Here is a 16,442-nt window from a genome sequence, read left to right on the forward strand (position 1 = left end):
TTTCAGACATCTTGCTGCGATGAAATTAAAAAAAAAATTTTGTGAGAAGAATGTGTAGGAATAAGATGTACATATATATAAGATACAAAGCAGAATTTTACTGGACCAAAGCCATGTCTATGGACACATACTAACACTAATCACGTGACCCAATCAACCTAAATAATGAAATCTTACTTTCGCTAATGATTGGAATCCACGGCTTGTCCACGAGCCGCCAGATTAGAGCTTACGTGATAAAATTGGTTGTCATGGAAATATCTAATCTCTTAGAAGTGCAGAAGTGCGCGTCTCAAACGAGGGATGCTTAATAGGCATTACATTCAAATCATTGAGGTTGGAATAAAACATTTTTGGAAAGGCGAACGGTTTTTGTTTTGTGCATGGAGTTTAACTTCATAGCCAGCTTATTTACCTTTCTTAGTCCTTGTTTTGGGAAGCGGCAACGATTCTTGAAATCGCATGAAATCTCTTGACCACAAAAGCGGTTAGAATTAAGAAGGTATCAGCATTTCAAAGGTTTCTGCAATAATAATCTTGGCAAACATTTTCTCCCCTGGTCTGTCCGTCGCTCACTTGAGCCACATTCAGCAAGATCAATCACTGAAGATGGCGGCAAACGTGAACGAAGGTGGCGACAAGTGTCGCTCAAGTGTAGATAATCCCGTCTGGCGGTAGCTCTACCATTTCTCTTTTGCCGCATATTTCCACTGGCCGTTAATGCTTGGTGTCGGCAATGACTTTGCAAGTGGAAGAGATCATCCCTCTAATGAATTCGCCAACTGAGTGTGTTGAATGAGTGGCACTGAAATGTTAGTTACTCACGGAATATGGCTATACTGTGAGTGCCAAATGTTACTTATTTGAAAGAAAACGTCTGGTTAGCAAACGCGTCTGATCACGAGCGTTAAGGTTCATAGTCTGTGTGCGTCAATTGGTGGATTATCAATGCGATGTTTTTTGTCAAATTCTACGAAAACTAGTTTCGTTTTATTTATTTTTATTTGTGCATGCCGGTGCCCCCTTTGGTCAGCTGCCAACGGCCCTTCTGTACCTCCTTCCCTACCATAGTTGTCTAATAACCACCATAAACGTGCTCGCCTATTGACAATTATTAATTCGCGATTAATTGCCAATTACCTGTCTGCCATGTTTTTGCGAACCGCTGGCGCAATCACGCGCACACGCTCGATGTTTGTCGGTTCACCTTCGTCATCCCATTTAACGTAGCTGTTCACGTTTCAGGCATACCAATTTACACTACTTTTTGCATTAGCCCGCAGCAACCAACAGTGTGCCGGCGCTATTCGCGTTGTTGTAAATGATGCTGCCCAGTCAGTCGCAGTGAATGTGCTAATCGATTCATTTAATTTATTATCACCATGGTGCGACCGATCAAGCGATCAAATCATCTCACGTTCACCGACCGACATCTATCCGTCGCCACCATCATTCCTCGATCTTTTCAGAAAAATTTTCCATTCATCAAAAGAGTCTACAACTGATCAACCTCGATTGCTACTATTGCAGGTGACAGCGGGTAGATGTCGATTGGCCGATTGGTTAATTGTTGAAAATTGTTAGTGGTACTAGTGGTGCTAGCTTCCTATGCAGTTCCGTCCGTTCGTAGTTGGCGCGCGTGTCGAGCAATTTACTATCCGATATTTGTTTGTCTTTTCATTAACACTCCCGCTTCGTTCATAAAGTATAGGTATAAATGCAAAGGCATACTTTTATTATGGCGATGGTGCCGCTCTGTTAACCGAAGTTAATTTATGAAACCAATAAAACGTGCCCACCAGTAATTGTACATTGCAATTATGTAAAGGGTGCCCAGGTCTCATACGAGTAGAAAAGTGGACTTGCATTGTAAACAAACGGTCTAGGACGTGGACTAAGATGAGATGAAGTGGATATACTTATACATTGTTTAATGATATTATATATATATAATTGGCGCGGGCACCCTTTCTGGGTAGAACTTAGTTTCGAATCTCGGTGAAACACCAAAATGATGAAAAACTTTTTTCTAATAGCACTCGCCCCTCGGCAGGCAATGGCACGCCTCCGAGTGTATTTCTGTATTGAAAAAGATCCTCATAAAAAACATCTGCCTTTCGGAGTCGGCTTGAAACTGTAGGTCCCTCCATTTGTGGAACAACATCAAGACGAACCCCACAAATAGGAGGAGGAGCTCGGTCAAGCACCCAAGAAGGGTGTACGCGCCAATTATATGTACGAGTATATATAAAGATACATACATATGTTCTTTCAAAACTGATGCAGTAAGTATATTTTAGAACTAATCAGGTTCGACTGTGCATTAAAGCTTAAACAACCAATCTGGATTTTGAATAATTTTTTTGCCGAATAAAAAAAAATAGTTTTGAGTAACGGAAGTCTTTATTTGACCTTTATGCGCTCCATACTCTTTTTTGATGCTGCTAGTTCTCAAGTGTCAACTATGGCTGACGTACGATGCAATTTGCAATAATTATAAATTTTACAATTTGAGCCTCCTTCTAAGAACAACTCGAGAAAGAAAAAAACAATGGCTAATAACAGACTTTGTTGCAACGAAAAACCCACAGGAGCCGTTAATAATTTGAATAAAACTCGACAGATGGGCTGGACATATCTGATGGTAACATTTTTGACCCAGTCCGTAATAAACGTGCGGGCTTGTTTTCTAGTAGCGATAAATACTTACAAAATTAATTTGTTTTTTTCTAATTTAAATTGGAATTTTTATATGCTTTGTACTTATGAATTGAATTTTCACAGTACAGTAATTTTAAATTTTTTTGGCGAAAAAATGAATTGTCTTTGTTTTATAAATACTTAGGTATGTAATGTGGATTTCGCTATTACTTCTTTTGCAAAATATTTATGATTTTTTAGGAAAATATTTCGGTTTCTTTTATCCTCACGATTTTTTATGGAACCTATCCCCAAATTTATCATATGTCGCATGCGATTTTTTCCACTTTTTTACACGTTTTCCTAAGGAACGTGTCTACCGTGTAGAAAGGGAGTTGGGTGTATGTTATCATCAATAACTTCCGATCCAGCGACTTTTTAAAAGGTTTTCTCAAAGTCGGATAACGGTCTTCGAGTTTCATTCTACATATGACATTTTATATAAACATAGATATGTATGTACCATGATTCAATTATTAAACGTTTGCAGCTTATTTCCATTTAAATAAAAAAGTACGTTTTTACTACCATTATCATCAAGAGGGAGTTAATTTTGTCCCCTTTCTCACCCTTCTTAAATGCAACCTTTTGTAAGGGAGTGTCAAAATTCGAATGTCACAAGTGAGCAAACCTCTAATAATTGAATCATGTGTATGTACGAGTATATATGTATGCATTGTCTGCCCAGTTCTTCTTTTTACTTTCTAAAGCAAACCAAATTATTTCACTTAATTTTCCAGCGCTTGTGGCAAACTACACACATATCTATGTATATATGTGTGTACGTTTCGCTGTGTGTACGTTACGCTGATAGAGGACAAGCGGAAAATTTTTCATTTAGCAGAATCGAAGTTATTTAAAATGAACGTGCAAATACGAAATAATTTGATTAACACCTAGCAAAGCAGTTAAAAACGTTGATTTTTTAATTCCAATACTCGTACACCTAAATTCATGTACACCTATCACATACATACATACAAGTATGAGTATACACTCGTGCTGAACGAATCGCGTACATGAATACATCAGTAATTACCGCCACGCCCACTTGCCAATGGCGACTATGGGAAAATTCCATCGCTTTTCTGCGCCACAAAGTTTTCCACTTACCGGGCTTTACACCACACCATCTGTCCGTCCATGACTCCATAATTTTGCCACCTCTGCGCCACATGGCGAGCCCTTTCGTCGTTCCCAACTGTTCGTGTGTGGTTTTTTGGTTATCGCTTGTTCGTGTGACCACTCTGCATGTTTATGTATGTGTGGGTGTGCTCGTATGCTTTTACTGTAGATTATTGTGTAAGTCCAATTAAATGTTTGAAGATCGCCGATTTCATACACGCGCATAGGTACATGCATGAGTGCAGTTATGTGTGCACGTACATACATACATTTTGAAGGGCAGCTATGCCTTGCGCATCTAAACAACAATAATGAGAAGTTACTAATTTTGTATACTCACCTACTCGAAAGAGTAGAAGCGAAGCAGAGTAGAATGGAGAGGGGGCTTTTGCCGAATTTCGCAACTTTTGAAATTTTTTGTTTATTATGAATTATTAACTGATACGAGCATTAATTTTGCTTTGCGCTTGTCCAAAGCAGAATACGGAATTTGTCAGTTTAGGTATTGAATTACAAATATCGAGTTGAAACATAATTAAAGCAAAATCGTTAAATGAAATGTTACAGTGAAAAATACACATATGTATGTATGCCTGTGATTTTTTTGTGTCGCCAATTTAATGTGTGCACTACAGCCGAAATTCGCTCACAAATTAGTTGTTCATATTCTTTGAAAATAATTTTTAAGTTATTTGAAGTTCAAGTTCTTTTAAAAGCGATACACTTAAATTCAAAATATATATATTTTTTCATGGAAATCATGTCTAATACCAAATATTCGTTAAATTTAATTTTTGAATCAACCCAAACCAAAAAAATGCAAAACTTTGTGTATCAGTAGCGTAATTCCGCCTTTCTCCTCCCATTAGGGCCAGTACTCGATTGTTTTTTTTTTCTGAATTACATGAAGATGGTTCATGCAAGTTATTTGGGTTTAGTAGGGCGGTGCTACATGTCATACTGCCCGCAAGGCATCGATTTAGTAAAGGAAGTGTTCATAGTGTTCATTCATACATTGGACCTCAAGAGCATGCGATTTGATACCTGCGGTGTATTTTTTGTGCATCTAGCCGAACCTATTTGCTTTTTGTAAATATGTAGGTATTTAATAAAACTATTATCCTAAAAAAAAGGTTCACATGAGACTAAACGGGTTCCTAACGAAAAGCTCACCATATGTGAATGGCCAGTAATAATTCAACAAACAAGTGAGTTCAATTTGAATGTAAATCGATTAATGGGTTTCAGAGTATTGAAATAATCAAGTAATACTCTAAATGAAAAACAAAGACCGACTTCGCGAGAATTGCCGGAAAAATATTTTAATATTTTTGTCTCTAAAATTTTCGGACAGCGAAAAGTTCTACATTTACGATACTGATGGTGGCTTAGGTATTTCTCTAGTAGAAACTTTAGAAATTATTAGTGATAATCACAAAGGACGAATTCGTTTTCTTCGTTGAAGTGTGCCCACTCCTTGGACAACCATTCTAACCTAACCTAACCTAATATTAGTGATATGGGGAGCGCTTTTTATGAGTTAGCTTTCCGTCAGCCCTATAGAGTGGCGAGGATACACACATACGAATTTTCAAGACTCGTCCTCTTCTAATTTTATATAAAAAGTGTAATAAAGGTTAGATATTTCATCAGAAAAAAAGGAGGCAGACGACACTTTAATTTATGCAGAAGAAAAAACACAACTAAGTGCAAAAGTAAACTAATTTATGATATTCAACAAGTAAATCTAAGTCTAAAATTAAACGAACAGAAAACCAAAATTATGGAAATAAAAAAATTCAATTAAAAATAAATGATGTTATTGAAAACACGTCGAATATATAAGCAAAAAAATTGGAAACAAGTTTGGCCTTCTTAAAAGGATATTAATACTTTAATGATGATATTCAAAGGCAAGAAAGGTGATGCGCCAACTTATCTAACGGATAAAGTTGAATATGTAAAAGCTGCGCAACTGAGAAACTATTTCAGCTTTTCAACACCCTTCTAGAGATTATAAAGAATGAGTATATTATGAAAATATTCTAAAGAATTGCGAAAAGCTTGTAAGCCACATTGTCCAATTGTCTAAGGTAAAAACATTTAAGTTGAAATTGTAATAGAACTAAGAATAGGTGTAAAATAGACTATGAAAAATACTAATAAAGATTAATTAATAATAATAATAATAACAAAACTGCTATGCGCCTAAAAATGATCATGCCACAGTTCCCGAATGGCCAGCTTGCTCATCTCAACGGAAATTCATCGAAAGCTTATGGACAATTTTTGTGGTTTACGTGCATTCAAAGAAAAAAAAAACAACATGAAAACCTCAATAAGTGAAAGCTATAAAGGAGTTTGTCATCAAGCAAAAGGAATTTGAATGAACTTAAAACTGGTATGACTCACAATTTCACAAATACATGCAATTTTAGGCAGCTCTATTCCAGCGTTGCGAAGATGTGTTCATTTCTATCAGTTGTTCATCTATTCGCCACTTTCTAACGCTTGGCGAAAAGACGATTCCTAATATTGCGATATACGTTTATTGTATCGCCAGGAGCGCATGCCCGTTTTTTCTAAGCTTATATTTTCCATACGATTTAATGACTTGCTAAAGTTAAAATGTTTAACACTTCTTCACAAAGCCATTACTTCTTAGGAGCCCAAATACCTATCGGCCGACTTCAATTTACTAAACCGTTTAAATCTCTAAACTTACTTAGTTGTCAACCAACAGAGCATCAGTTCTTTGTCCTCACTGTCCTTCTTTGGAACTTCTAACCAGAAAAAATCAAAATAATCAGAAGCACACCGCGCTTTAGTCGCCAATAGTCGCTAATATATACAGTTATATATCCTTCTTTTTCCCTTTTCTCTTCTCGCTATTTTTAGATTTTCACAATTTCAACATTCTTTTTATAATATTTTGTATCCAAAATTTTAAATTACGACGCGAAGCGTATGCGCGTACCCGGCGTTTTGAAGATTCATACATTTAAGAAGGAGCTGCCGTAATAACGGAGCAGAGGAGTACGCTGGATCTTAAAAAAAATAAAAAATAAAGTGAAATACCCTCGCAATATGTGGATTTTGACAATATGTGGATTTTTACCCCGTGGTTGCTTGTTTGAAAAACCAAAACGAATAAAATAAATAAATAAATAATTAACTTTAAATTTTTAGTTAAACCAATGAAAGTATTAAATAAATTAATCGAGTCACAAAAAAGATAACCAAAAAAACCAAAACAACAAAACACTAGTTAAATAACCAAAAGTAAAAAAGTCAGTTAATTACAAGAAAAACTATATTTGGCGCTGATATTAAATGTGGTCTAGTCGTTACGAATCGAAGTCTATGTACGATTATTTCATAATACTCGTAGTTAAGTACCTCAAATTATTTTACACCATTCAGTAAGCTACGTATTTGGAAAAAATAGCATTTCCTTAGCCCCAACTGTAACTGAGTTTTGGCTTCTCTTTCTTCTTAATCTTTAGCTCCTTCAGCTTCGTGAGACTAAGGAATTTCAACTTAAAATTTTTCTTTTATCAAACTATTACCCTGCAAATTTTATTATTTATATATTTAAATTAGTGGATTTGAAGAAGAGTTCAGCGTTGCCCAACTTTATGCGCCTGTGCTATATTAACAGCTCGTTGACAGTCGCCTCAGCGTCAGAGTAAAGCGAAAGTGAATGCAATCCGAAATGTATCCAAATGAAAATATCGGATAAGTGAAAATTAACGTTGGATAAAACTAATTGCAATTAAAAAGAGTCAACTGTATGACACATAAATCACTTAATAATAATTAAATTGTAAGTACTTCAAAAACTGTAGAGCTAAAAATAAAATGTGTAAATTTAAAATGTTAACGAAGGTAAGTGAATTTAATTGCTAATAAAATAAAGTTCCGATCGACTGATTGTAGATGCCCTTCTGCTAATCGAAGCGCACAACTTGCTAGCGCGCGACTGATCCCGTTGCTTGAAAACGTGACCGCTCGACAACTTTATGGCTGCAAACACGTGCCGAAGTTGTGCTTAGCTGTTGTTATCATCAAACGCAAATGCCCACTATTGGAAAAAAGTCCATTGCTTTGTTGTTATTAGTTAAGGAAAGGTAGGCGAATATCAAGCATTCTAAAATAAAACCTGAAACTATTTACTGTTTGGACGGGCCTGCGTACATACATAGTACATATGTATATATGTATGTACATACATCAATGCATAAGCACACACTTATTTCTACTGATACCGACTGTTTACGACGACCATAAAACCTTCTAATAACAAGCCAAGTACTTGACCAATATCTGCCTCCGCTTTGTTTTCGGTTTGTAAAAGCAGAGTGGTTGCGATTAGGTCCTATTAGGCCCATTCGCAATCTCTATGAGCGGCGTCACCACTACAGAGATGCCCAGTTCGTTATGTACTTGAACGTCGCTACGGCTACGGCTGCGGCGAGTGCTTGTCGCTGCGCCAAATAAGATTCGGCGTAATTCGATTTAGAATTCCTGTGAAATTTGCTATCGGGGCACGCCACCTGAATTGTTGGGCAGATAGGGGGATATTGAAAGAGATAATGCTGCGGCAAATTTCGTGAGTGAAAGAGACGTTATCTGTACATTGCATTTTTCCTTTGTTTGTGTTCTGTTGACGGTAGACGAAAAATTGAAATAAAACTCAATCAACAGGTTGGCCTCACTGTTGCAGAATTCAATTCAATAATGTAAAACTATTTCTAGATAAAAATAAAGGGAGTGAAGCCTCTGGGAATATTCTATCATTGAATTATTTTATGAACTTAAACACTTAATTGAGTTTTTGACGTGATAACGTCTTATAATTCGATTTAACAGGCTGCACGTACGAAAAAATGTGTCGTTACCTTGCTCATTAGTGTTACCTTGCTTATTGCCGTTACCTTGCTCATTTATCGTTACCTTGCTCATTGCCGTTACCTTGAATGAACTGCAAGGGAAAGCGCGGAACGAACAAAGCAAACGAACGGCAACGTTCGACATCTTGCTCTCTCCTACTTAAGTGAGCGTATATATGTATGTATATGCGCATATGTACATATATAAATTCACGTATTTGTATTTGCATATGCCTTCTTATTGATTATTATTAATTTGATTTACTTGAAGAATTTAAAATAAAACCAAGTTTGTTAATAATACCTGTTGTTTTAATGTTATTATTATTTTTTGACGTGATAACGTCTTATAATTCTATGTAGCCGGCTGCACGCACCAAAAAATGCGTCGTTACCATGCTTGAACAGCATGTTATGTTATGATATGTTATGTTATGTTATGTTATGTTATGTTATGTTATGTTATGTTATGTTATGTTATGTTATGTTATGTTATGTTATGTTATGTTATGTTATGTTATGTTATGTTATGTTATGTTATGTTAATGTTACCTCATTCTCTATATCCATACAAAATATCTATCAAACAAATAAAATTAAAATTTTCTTTTGAAAAATGCAACCATTCAATCAGTATTTTCTAATGCGTTATCACGTTAAACTATCGTCAGTAAACCGACTTTACAGACAACCTCTTTTTTTTCTTCCACTTGCTTTTACCCTTCAATGGAACACAAAAAGTGCGCGGTACGAATGACGTCACAGCCGTCAGCTGTTTTTTGTTTACCAACGGTGGGGTTCTTGGGTGCGGATGTGGTTTCGATTGATTTCCATCTATAAAACAAAGAAATGTATATTTACACAAAAACATACCTATGCATTTGCATGCAAATAAATGAATATTTATGTAAATATAAGCACATTTTTGTAAATTGAATTCCTGAATAAGTATATTTTGAATGAAATGAAAATTAAAAAAAAAACAATTAAAAAATGCTGAACTGCTTGTTGCTGCATTTTATTAATACATTTTTACTTGAGTATGTGCATTTCGCTTTGCTGATGCTCCGAAATTCGGTCGAATTACATTTGCTGCGCACTCTTCACTGTGGGTATATGGACAAGATTTATTTTGAGTATTTCAATTTTGCAAATTTATTTCAAGGTCAGTGCAAGTTTGTACGAAAGCACACATCTTATTGTTACATGTCACCTTCGTACGTACATATGTATATATGTATGTACGTATGACATAAAATAAATAAATTCAATCAAGGTCAAGAGTGATGACAAAAGTCACCGAATTTCGAACCATCTGGATTTGGTATATGTTCGATTTGAGGGACTCTGGATGCGTATTAATACATTTGATCTCTTTGACATATGTAGGGCCGCCCATTAAATATAAGTACATATGCAAGTACCTCTACCAACAGCGTCCATACTTTTTTCCGTGTGCATATCTATTACTTTTTGGTGTTTTTTCCAACTAACAACAATTGCACCTCATTAGTTATGATACCGCCGATTCAGCACCCTTCCCTCACCTTCAACACATTTTCCTCAAACGAAATTCTTAAAATTATTAACCATCATTCTGTTTATTTCAAAAAATGTTGAATAGTCTTAATTCAATCATCTGTACGCCCTTATTAACCCGGATTGTAGAAAATTTCCTGTTCATTCACGGACATACTTAACTAATACTCGAAAATTTTCTCCTCGGCTTCCCTCTCCCGACTTTCCAATTTTGTGGAGGACTCTCTCAATCTAGCTTTTTGTACAACACAACCCATCAAACTGATAACCGAATTTGGGAGTACGGTACCATCCACACTTTTAATGTGATTCAATGGTTATCTACGAAAAACTCAGCACAGCAATTACTCATGTTACTCGTTGAAGTCTAAATAATGACTGATTGTGAGAGCGTAAGATTACGTGTGAAATGTGCGGGTACATTTGCGCAGCCAAGTCCCCTATGACGTAGCGGCCAAAGTTACTCCGAAAATTTTGCTTCGGATCGCCAAATCTTGTTGTCTATCATTCATGGGCATCTAAGAACTGACGTATTTGTAGCCTTTTTTTACAAATAATTTTTTTCTATATATATTTTTTTTATTACGGCCGAGGGCTATTAATACTAAAGCTCCTTCCTACAAATGTCCAATAATACGAATGCAATTTTTTTAACTTATGGTTCTATAATATGAATAAAGCAAAATTTTACGGTTTGGTAATACGAGAGGACTTTTTGTTTCCTTTCTTAACGCTACAATATTTGATAATTTTTTTTGTGTGAAATTTTTGCACCGAAGGCTTGTAATTAGATTTTGCATCTATAGACGTACATTGCGTTATAAATGATTTAAATTAATTCAATTTATTTTTAAGAAGGCACTTTGTTGTGGTATAGCGCTCCAGGTCACCAGCTGCGTGGCAGTTAGTAAAAGAGACAGAATGTGGAGAAATTTTGGGTAATGCACTTCCTTCATGCATGCGATTCAACTGTTATTACCACATATATCCATACATGCAGTTCATTATCAGTGGTCTTGTCCTTTGCCGGAAATACTGAGGCGGGCCTCGAACAAAGTTATTCCAAGCTGTTGATTTAACTGCATTTGTATGTAACTATCTCAGGAACCACTAAAAAATTATTGAACAGAATCTTTAATGACAACGGATTCGACGAATAACACGAGGAAATTCACGCAACCACAAACTCTTTACAGTTACGAGAGCGCATGAGAGACAGTGAACAATGGGACTGAGTGGAATAATCAGCATCCCGATTTTGCATTTTGTTATTTTAGGAAAATAAAAAGACTTTGAAGTTTTACATTCCTTTACTTGCTTTCCTATCTAAATATATATATTAAAAAAAAAATACCAGTCTAACGGTTAGACGGGATAGAAGTGAAACCTTCCGTAAGACAAACTGAGAGAGAATGAGACGAAAGCAGCATATTTTATTTTCTTCATTTTATTATTATTCATCCTCAATGTTTTCAATTTCAACAAATGATACGAGTGGCTTATGATAGCTAAAATATGATACGAATGCTTTGGTTTCGATGTTGTCAACATATCTTTGAAATACCGCGTCAATTGTTGTTTTTGATCGTGTTGTCGGTTCAGTGCGATTGTTACACATTTTTAAATTGAATGTTGTATTGAGAAAGTCAATTGAAGGAACCGCTGTGTCCAATGCAAAATTTACGTTAAAATCGCCACTTAAAATCATTGGAACTTTATTGTAATCTTTTCTAAGTATCCGCGATACTTCTGGTGTATACTTTATTAAATTTTCGTGAATGAATTCCGTGATGCTATTTATTGATTTTTTTTTCTGTCGATATTCACGACACTTTTCTGCATTATTTTGCGGCATAATTGCGGTAAATATTTAAAAATGAAAATATTTACGAATATAAAAATACACACGCGGTTGCTATTATGAGCGTCCCCAGCAAAACCTGCGTGACCGAAACTCTAACACAATTACATTTTTTTGAATGTTACAAACACATATGCACGCAGGTTTTGCTGGGGCGTGACCGAAACTCTAACACAATTACACATATGCACTCGTATTTGTTTGAAAATCGACTTTTTTTTTGGTTCTCCGTCACCTTTGGAAAATGTGTAAACAGTAAGCAAACTTTATTCAAATATTTTCCCTCATTTTTGCATCAGTAAAATTAAACAAACGCCGTAGCCGAATGGGTTGGTGCGTGACTACTATTCAGAATTCACAGAGAGAACGTCAGTTCGAATCTCGGTGAAAACACCAAAATTAAGGAAAACTCTTTTTCTAATAGCGCTCACCCCTCAGCAGGCAATGGCAAAACACCGAGTGTATTTCTGCCATGAAAAAAGCTCCTCATAAACATATCATAAAATAAAATAAAATATCTGTTTAAAAAAAAATTTTTTCTTGTGATTCGAACCAAGGATTTTGGATCGGAAGCTCACATTGCTAGTCGCTCGGCTACCGCGCCATGCTGTCGGCGCTGGCCTAAAAGTTATTTAGTTCGTCGCTACGTTTATATCAACATATAATATAACGCTTCGTAACTAAATAACTTTTAGGCCAGCACCTACAGTATGACGCGGTAGCCGAGTGACTAGCAATGTGAGCTTCCGATCCAAAATCCTTGGTTCGAATCACAAGAAAAAATAAAAGTTATTTTTATTTAGTTCATCGCTACGTTTATATCAACATATAATATAACGCTTCGTAGCCAAGTTGGTCGCTTTTTTCGTTTCACTTTTTCCCAAATCACTCCCAACGATTCTAAAGAAGTTTTCACTTCAAAAATATTTCATAGTGATTATATGAATTTTTGAATTTTACAAATAATTCCGGCATTACATAATTCATACTATTGGACGTTGAGTGTACGTTTCTTATTTACATTAAGCTAGTCTAGTTTTTAATTTTTGTTTTTAAATCTTATCTATTTTGACATTCTCTTCTGATATCTCACCTATATTCACGTGACGCTCTGGCTTGCATTTCTATCTGTTATTCTATCACTCTTGGCACTCACGCTTTTGTCATTTGCTTGGTTGTTTATTGTTCCAGCTCGTGTGAAGTACACGTAACGAAATATATTTAATATGAATGTCTAAACTCTAGTTATGAGTGATAGAGCATTCTAATATTATTTCTGTGTACATAGGTACATACTTACGTACGTTACATTACTTACATACTTGACGGTAGTCCCACGGCGAGAGGCATTGGATATAAGCAGGCTTAGATTGGTTTCAGAAGGGCTCTTGAAGGTAGCGCTACCACAACTCCTATGAAAAAAATCCTTACATATTTTGTTGGGTGTTTGGCCGAGCTCCTCTTCCAATTTGTGGTGGCGTCTTAATTTCATTTCACCAATGGAACGACTAACAGCTTATACTGCCTCCTGTCGAAAAATGGCTTTTTAGAGAAACTTTTTTGTGGCAGAAATACACTCGTAGGCTTACCATTGCCTGGCGGAGCGACAGATAACAGAAAAAAGCCGTTTCTATTACAAATCGTGGTCGCAGCAGGTTTCAAACCCGGGTACTACTGAATGGCAGTCACACAGCAACCCATTCGACTACCTTCCCACTATTTAATATTTTACTATTACAATACAGTCAGAAAGAACTAAGTCGAAATAAGTGGTTTAATGCAAAGGCCGCAGAATCGTACAGTAAGGCACCACTGCACTCTGCGCTAACTCCAAAAGTAGACCGGTTGGGGTAGTCAACAGCAATGCAAGATATCCAAGCGCGTCATGTTGCAGTCGAAGCAATAATAAATAGCAACGGTGCCGTCCACTGGCTGGCCAAGAAGAGGCGGCAGAAGAAGAGGTCTTTCGTGGTCATGGTCAATGTGAGCGAACGTGTTATTTTATTGTACATCCACACATACATACATACATTTGTTATTCGAATGTTACCCTCGACTTTGTAGCAGCAGCTACTCTTGCTGCAGGTTTTTTGTTTTTGTTTTTATGTTTGTTATTGTCATTGTTTTGTGTTGCTCATTCATTAGCTGTTTGTTTTGTTTTTATTTCTTCTTTAACTTCTTGAGCAGCATTGAAAAAATGTTTTGTGGGCACAAGTAATAGCAAGTTTTCGCATCAACTTTATGTTTTGAATAGTTTTCGCATTTTATTTATGCCAACAACGTTTGATAATGACGACATGAGGACAGATAACCGAAAGAGAGATGTATGCAAACGTGCTTTTAACCGTGTGAATTAACGGCAACAACAAGAGCTACAACAACCACAAATAATAATGATTTGCTATTTATAGAAGAATTTGTAAGCCTGCATGCATTGGCACTACATAATTGATGGCTCCACCTAAGAATCAATGGGGCTTCGCTGTGGGTGATGGGGTAATCGAGACATGACTTCGACGTTGTGGGGGACCATGAATCTCAACACCTGCTGCAGCAGAAGCAGAAACCAACCACAGCTTACAAATTGAAAGCTTAGCCATTCATCACGAACCCAACAGAAAAGTGCCCAGTTGGTTGATCAATACTTCAATACTTATACACCTAACTGAAGTATACTCAACTAGCACGAGTTACCTTACGACATGGTACATATGATGGAAGGATAAGAAAAAATACATTTTTTGGCACCTTTTGTCTTGCTCCAGTGATGCCTTAGAAGGAGATTTTGAGGGAGTTCAGATGGAATTGAATTTTTGGTATAAAATAATGAAGTCCGAGGAAAGACCAAAACATTTTTCAAAGCCATTAAACTGTGCCGAAAAGATGCATATACATATAATTTATTAACCACTATCGGACCCGACAGACTTCGTTCTGTCAAATAGATTTTGAATGTGTCAGTTTATATTTCGACCTTAAGACGTTTTTACTCTGCTGACCCTCACACACCGCCCTATCATCATGGTGACGGTTCTGTTCAGGAGAATTAAAGAAAAGGGTCAGCTCGTGTGTCTTCGCTTCCACGAACTTTGGCCACCCTTTTGGGACCTACTAAAAACCCCGAATGGGATGTTTGCCAGAGGGCTTCAAACTAAGAGGGGAACTTAAGGTTCAAACCTGATTGAAAAATAATCTCAAGGGATAGTGGGAACCTAAAGGTGAAGTGGGTGCTTCAATGACAAAACATAGAGATAATTAACTATTTATTATTATTATTATTAACATGATTACCTGGTGAATATACAAACAAATCTGATGGTTTTCCAACACGGGGATAGGCAACATACAATTCCCCATGTGAGAAACATGGGTTTTCGAGGTTAATTAATAATGTTTGTCTTTTGTTATTTTTAACATATGTACATATGTTTATCTTCTGTTCTTCTTAAAATATGTTCGTCTTTTGTTATTCTTTAAATCTGTTTGGATTCATTTTTATATTATAGAAGAATCATTCCTTAAATCGTTCTGAAACTAAAACAAAAGAAAGACTATTATCACTTTTGTGTGACCGCATTAGAACCTCCAACGCGAACACACACACACATGAACGCGCAATATTTGTATGGGAAAAAGAAAAGGGCTGTTTTAGTGTTTTCCCGGAAATTATTCGAAATTTCTCACCGTACAAACCGTCCTTGGACTTCAAGGAACATTTAAAAAAAATAATTGTTAAGATTGGTCCATGCGTTTTTGAGTTATGCGCTTACCAACACATTTTGCGATTCATTTTTATATTATAGATTCCATCAGTTCTTCCCATAACAACTTGCGAGAGTGAAGAATTTAATTATTCGTCGACTCAAAACGTACTTGAAAGATACGATACCATCTCTGTATTTATAGCAAGGATACGTACATATGTATGTGCATATGTATTTCTATTTTTAGATTTTTCCTCTCTTCATGTAAATAAATTTTGTAAGAATATTTACATAAATATTTATACGAGCATTTCATATAAACGCCCAAAAAAATACTATTGCGCACCTGACCAAGTTTGACATTCGAACTAAGTTTTGCATAGATGGGCGGAAATTTCCGTTGATGAAAGGTGGTCAAAGTGTTGATCGGATTTTAACTCATTTTAAAAACCTAAACATCCACAAACTAAATCGACGCTCGGACAAACTGTTAAGGTCATGGCCATCGCAAGCGCGCAATTGTATTCGCTAGATTTGGCTCTCAGCTACTTATGGGTGTTCGCAGAACTAAAAAAAATGCTCGCCGATAAGAAATTTCGCTCGAATGAAGAGTCTCGCTGA

At 36.1% G+C, this 16,442-nt stretch overlaps 1 long non-coding RNA gene across 1 annotated transcript; it reads right to left on the reverse strand.

The window, feature by feature from the left end:
- Nucleotides 1-13,090: 13,090 nt before the first annotated feature.
- On the reverse strand, nt 13,091-13,981 carry LOC129242438 (uncharacterized). Its single transcript, XR_008582183.1, has 3 exons — nt 13,707-13,981; nt 13,436-13,645; nt 13,091-13,308 (listed from the first exon to the last, which is right to left on the reverse strand). It is a non-coding gene; the product is annotated as an uncharacterized LOC129242438 (long non-coding RNA).
- Between the last annotated feature and the right edge of the window lie 2,461 nt (nt 13,982-16,442).

The sequence above is a fragment of the Anastrepha obliqua genome, chromosome 3 (genome assembly GCF_027943255.1).
Source record: "Anastrepha obliqua isolate idAnaObli1 chromosome 3, idAnaObli1_1.0, whole genome shotgun sequence".
Taxonomy (NCBI): Eukaryota; Metazoa; Arthropoda; class Insecta; order Diptera; family Tephritidae; genus Anastrepha; species Anastrepha obliqua.